This window comes from Amphibalanus amphitrite, unplaced genomic scaffold (genome assembly GCF_019059575.1).
Source record: "Amphibalanus amphitrite isolate SeventyFive unplaced genomic scaffold, NRLGWU_Aamphi_draft 000903F_arrow, whole genome shotgun sequence".
Classification (NCBI taxonomy): Eukaryota; Metazoa; Arthropoda; class Thecostraca; order Balanomorpha; family Balanidae; genus Amphibalanus; species Amphibalanus amphitrite.
This window is the reverse complement of record NW_024882397.1, coordinates 173,396-179,545: the sequence shown is the minus strand read 5'-3', so window position 1 is coordinate 179,545 and position 6,150 is coordinate 173,396. Positions and strand designations below refer to the sequence as shown.

Here is a 6,150-nt window from a genome sequence, read left to right as displayed (position 1 = left end):
GTCGCAGCAGACCGGCTTTCTGGGCAGCGCAGGACGGCAGACCAGTTTCGCCAACTCTGGGGTAAGACGGACAGGGGAGCGAATAACTTTGGTCCGAGATGCATATATATTTACCATCTTTATTATGCATATTATGGTATATGTGTGTCCGGGTTGCTGTGGTTAACTAGAGTCAGGGGAGGAGCAAACGTCGGAGCTCATCTTTTACCGATGTATAGAAAACACCTTTATGTGGAAACGGTAGTTTATTGTAAATTGCGCCCGCTGGGAAACAGGGAAAGAACAAATAGCTTTATATTTTGGCTGAATGTTTTCGGTCAGAAACACAGGTTAATGTAGTGATATTGTTATACTATCAGCACAACATCCCAAGACTCAATAAGATAGTATTTAATAATATTCAAAATACCTCTAAATGCCGTATAATTTCTTTCCAAGTGCCACAGGTCTTTCAGGGGCACTTAGGAGGTAGGTTCTATTGATCTTTGGCTGGGCATTTATATCCGTCTAAGAATATATCACCTGATGTCATCATCCTCATCCTCATCATGTATTGCGAACAAAACAAGTCTATGCAGGGAGGTGCAAAAGCACTCCGTGCTTACATTGAGGCACCGCTCCCGTCACCTATACAATATACATGCAGCAACTTCACCAAGCACATGCATATGCATTTACATCCCCCAAAATAGCCTAATCGCGTATTAACTGAGTGATTTCTATTTCAGGGATTCGGGTCCGGTCTGGGAGGCTCCTTGACCGGCGCCAGCAACTTCGCGGGCCAGGGCCTGGGCTTTGGAGCAGGACGTCAAGTCGGCAGCACCAACGCCTTCAGTAACACGTTCGGACGCTAACCAAGGATGCGGGACGTGACGAGTAAATACCGACTGGTGAACAGCAAGGAACGTTGACAAATGAACGTGTTGATGGTGGATGCTGGACGTTTGCCCTGTCCGAGATTGGCGTGGAAGAATCCATGAACTTGCGGTGTTCCTGTCGTGCTGTGTGCTATCGAGTGACTATTGGTTGTGTGTTATGTTGCATGGCGCCTGGTCTTATTTCTAGCGAACAGTGTGCCAAGTGACACGTTTCTATTGTTTTGCGATATTTTTTTTTTTTGTACAAATATATGTGATAATAGTTGTGAGGTTTCAAAATAAAGGAAAATTTGATGGGGATGCACCCCCCCCCCTTCCGTTGATGGACCCCTTCCAGGTTCCAGGTCCCCTTCTGCTCCGGAAGGCTAACAAAACTGAACCTCTTTGACGACAGACAGTTTGTGTACCGAACGTCCTTTTGAACTGTCCATGGAAATAAATGTGCGGCAACGCCTATGTACAACACATCACAAGGAAACACTATTATTCCGTATCTCAGCTGGTGCCAATTTATTGTTTCACAAAACTAGCGCCACATGCAAATGCCATTCTGTTGCAACCCATAAAACATTTCGAAAACAAAATGTAGCGCCTGTATCGAAGACCGATACGCATCTAGCTGAAATCCATCTATAAAATCACCGCGTTAGCGTTTCAACTGATGACCGAAAACGCCGTTGGTGGTGAACTGACGCCCTCAGAAGTCCAATCTGATGACCTGACGACCTCTAGCGTCCGAACTGGTGGCTGAGGGCGCCGGTATTGGCGACCTGACGGCCTCCGAAGAGGCCGGTGCCCTGTGCCAGGTGACTGCCTCCCGAGTTCAGAGAGGCGCCGCCCAGGCCAGCGAAACCCTGAAACCGAGCCGCCAGTGATGATTGGGTGATGATTGGGGTTAACCCGCGCACCGAAACAGTAAGCACAAAACTGATGCTGCTTGCAGCATTGATGCCATTCCGGTAGCATAAAATCATTCAGGGTTTGGAATGCAGAACAAGCATCGATGGCCTTCAATAGTATAGCCCAGACATGACAAAAATATCTGATACTTATTGAATAGCCTTGAAACATTTTTTTTTTATAAAACAATAAACGATAATAATGACGCTAAAAGAAAATGAATATATAAAATATAGAATAAAATAAATGAAGTTAATACTTTAAACCGATGTATCACACGCTTAACCCGCGCACCGACGGGGGTCTGCGCCAACTTCGCACCGACGGGGGGGGCGGATGACCCCCCCCCCTGAGATCTCGAGAACGAAGCAAGATAGCGACAAGCGGTAAACGGCATCGGATACGCACGGCCAGGATCTACAATTTTTACTAAGGTCATTTTCAGGTCAGGTCAAAGATGACGTCACAGGGGTCGAAAAAGTCAAAATGGCGGCGCTAGATATGGAGAGAGTTTTTCTCGAATAACTTTCGAATTAGTCAAGATAGGAACAAACTAAGGGCATCATCGTGATCCTCTCGTCAATCCGCATCGAATGATATATATGTTGACCTCGAAAGGTCAAGGTCAAAGGTTGACCTCAGGTCACGTGACCTCGAGGTCATCATGTATATCATTCGATGCGTCTTGACGAGCTGAACACAATGAGACCATCCACGCGTCTGTATCTTGTTCCTGTACGGAGTTATTGGCCAAAAACCTTTGGTGACCTTTGATGACGTCACATGACCTCACAGCTGCCCAACAGCAAAACAGACATCAAGGTAGTGAAGGTTGATCGTATATGAAGTCATGTAAAGTATATGGGGCCATTCCGACCCGTTTTAGTGGTAAAAACAGGGAGTTGATTTTTCCCCCATTGACTTATAATGGGGAGGTCGCGAAATTGACCTGACCTTAGGTCACCGATATCAAAATTCTGAGATATACAAATTGTAGCTACTAATGACCTAATAATATCCTGCGACTTTCAAAGGCCTCCGACATCTACTGTAGCTGTGGCACGGTGACAAAGTTGCAAAAAAGTGACTTGAGGTTGGGTCATTCAAAGTGACCTGGTGACCTGACCTTAAAAGGTAGGAAGTTCAAACTTGCACACCATGTGTAAAATTGATGAGGTTATAGTCATACCAAATTTCGCGGCGCTACGCGCCGCGGTTTTCCCGCCATTCGCGAAAAACCTCAGGGGGGGGGGCGGATATCCGCCCCCCCCCCGTCGGTGCGCGGGTTAATGTGTATGCAATTGGAGTATTATGTATATGCATATGCACGTTTAATGTATATGCACGTTTTAGGTATCAAATGCATTTGGAAACGTCACTCAAAAATGCCGGTCCGAAATATCTAAATAAATGTAAAATTTTGTACCTATTCTTCTGAATAAGTCCGAAACCTCTTAAACATCGATTCTGTATCCTGAAGAAACGTGTTTAATGTCACTCAAGCCATTTCCAGGGGATGTATTTACTAAAATGTGTGGAACAACACTCACCCCGGCGTGGCTGCGAGCTCCCTGGTGACCACCAGAACCAAAGAGGCCACTCCCCTGGCTCTGGAATCCGCTAGAGCCCGCGCCTCCAGCGGCCAGTCCAAGTCCTCCATGAAGCCCAAAAGGCTCAGCGGCGACTGCCACCAGCACACACGCGAGAACAAAGACCGCCTTCATGTCTGGATCTGGAAAGAGATGCTCGATGTTCACATGGTTTTGACTCGCGGCGCGGCGTCTCGGTAAATAAGAATGTTGTGAAGAGAAAAGAACATATTCAGGTGACAATTGCAATGCTACAGCCACATTTGAAAGTGTTATGGCAGCATATGTGACCGCTTCTATCAAATTCACAATTATCCTGTTTTTTTATTTATTTTTTATAAATTTAGTCCGAAACTTTTGATGGGAAGGATTCACAAGGACAGAGCCACCGCTAAGCGAAGCTTGTTGCGGTGACCCTGCCCTCTACCCTCCGATCGCGCAATTCCAGTTCTATGGCAGAATTTAGAGTCCAAAGTTTAACGTGCGCACATAGCCGCGCAGGGCCGGTCCCCTCACTGACTTCACCTGGCTACGGCCTGCCACCAACCGCAACCATACCTGTCAGGAGGCCCATAAATGTCAAGCGCCCGTCGCGCTTCGAACCCGGACTGTTGTAACCGGGAACGCATGCTCTCACCACGCGGAGTCCAACGCTCTACCAACTGAGCTACGGGACCGGCTTTTTTATATTTCATTCTAGCTGTATACGGGTTAAATGTGCTAGTCGTGCAGAGCAATACGAAAACGAAACAGAAGTCATTTTACTTTCAGCTATCAATTACCTTGGATCAAATGTGATTACCTAAAGAAAAGCCTTGCGTCGCTGAAGAATAGTGAGCGAGCTTACCTGTTAGCAGGAGGGTGTTCACACTGAAATAATTTTGGATCGAATGCTGATTGCAGTCCTTCCTTCTCCGTTTTATACCAATTTTCGAACTGGTTTCTCCAATTCGTGAATGCGATTGTGTCCGACATTTCCAGGAATTTATAGCCTAAGCCACTGCGTCACTTATTGTCTCAAATGCGCTCATTTGTATTCCGCTCTGACATTCATGTACTGCCTAATGAAGGCTATGTACATACAAAATGCACCCTTAGACGAAAGACAAGGAAATGGAAGAACAATGAAAAATGTCTGAGCATCTGTTGGCTCCTTTCTTCATGGGCTCCATGAGGTGATTAGCTTTCTATGATGATTTCATGTTTTGTTACAAATAAAAATGACGATAGGCGGCGGCCGCGGCCATAACGGCCGGAGCGACACCAGCGCCACCATCGGCGGCTGGTCGGAACTATCGCAACGGATCGCACGTTAATTCAAATTATTTAGTAACGATACGTTATGCGTCAACGAAACCTTTACTGAAAATTTAAGAAAAATGCATTTCATATTATAGCTTAATTTCATGATACATCTCGCGATGTAAATAGGTATTTTAATGGATAATTTGATTAGTAAATAATTGCATCCCTTCAATTAACTAATAATATCATTGCACATATTTCGCATTCGATAAATGCCCCACCGGAATATGAAAGCCCACAAAGTAAGCTTTCTAAAAATGTATATTAGTCACAAGTCAGTGATGGCTTATGCTACTTTTGACGCGATTGTTTTCGTTATCGGTCGATATAACATACACTTTTACTATATTCCAATGCGTACAACTCAGTCAAATTTGAATATTACGTTAATGCCCCAGTAGATATTTAAACATCAATTAATTGCCGTTCGAATGATGTTACGCATGCCTCAATGGTGCCTACCCTAAGCTACTTTTTTCTCGTGTCTTGATAAGTAAGCACTAGGCAAAATTGTGGTATCACCATAATTAACTAATAAAATTATTGAATAAATGACACCTTCGATAAATGCCCCACCGGAATACGAAAGCCCACAAAGTAAGCTTTCTAAAAATGTATATTAGTCACAAGTCAGTGATGGCTTATGCTACTTTTGACGCGATTGTTTTCGTTATCGGTCGATATAACATACACTTTTACTATATTTCAATGCTTACAACTCAGCCAAATTTGAATATTACGTTAATGCCCCAGTAGATAATCAAACAGCAATTAATTGCTATTCGAATGATGGTACCCATACCCCCATTGCGCCTAGCCTAAGCTGCTTTTACCCCCTGTCTTCATTGCCAATCACTGGGTGCAATAGCGGTCTCAGGCCTTATCCGGGCAAAAATGATTTTTAGGGTGAGGGGACAAACGCTAAAGCTATTTCTTTCAAATGTGGCTACTTAAGCGTTTCAAATAAGAGTAAAATTGGGGAACTTCACTTACCTGAGCATAATTTACTTAATCTTAAAAATTGACTATCTAATCAAAGTATCAGTAGGCATGATCCAAACATGTAGGTACCTAGGCATGGCGGCGATGGGAGATACCTGTCAGGGTGCGGGCCAGTTATTTTCATGTTCAATCTCTTCATATTGACGCAATCAACGTCACGTAAATATAGAATGTATATTCTTCGCAAGTAGCATATCAATACATTTATCACAAATCTAATGCAGTCACATAAACACATTTTGACACGCACGCTCACGCACCAGATTCTGATGCGCCAACATTTTGATAGGTGCACATTCGCTCGCAATTCAAGTCACATAACAATTTTTAGCTGCCTTCAACAGTCGGCGGCCGTCCTGCGTCAAGGCATGTCGCATTCCGTCCTGTTTTTCAACAGGTTGTTGGGTAAACACTTGCATAGATTCTGCCCGCCCAGTAGTTAAATCGCAAACATGAAATAACTGAATACGAAGAAG

General features: G+C 44.3%; 1 long non-coding RNA gene across 1 annotated transcript; it reads right to left on the bottom strand.

Moving 5' to 3' along the window:
- Window positions 1-1,364: 1,364 nt before the first annotated feature.
- LOC122367883 lies at window positions 1,365-4,632 on the bottom strand. The gene is made up of 3 exons (XR_006254131.1): window positions 4,215-4,632; window positions 3,329-3,510; window positions 1,365-1,732 (listed from the first exon to the last, which is right to left on the bottom strand). It is a non-coding gene; the product is annotated as an uncharacterized LOC122367883 (long non-coding RNA).
- Window positions 4,633-6,150: the final 1,518 nt, after the last annotated feature.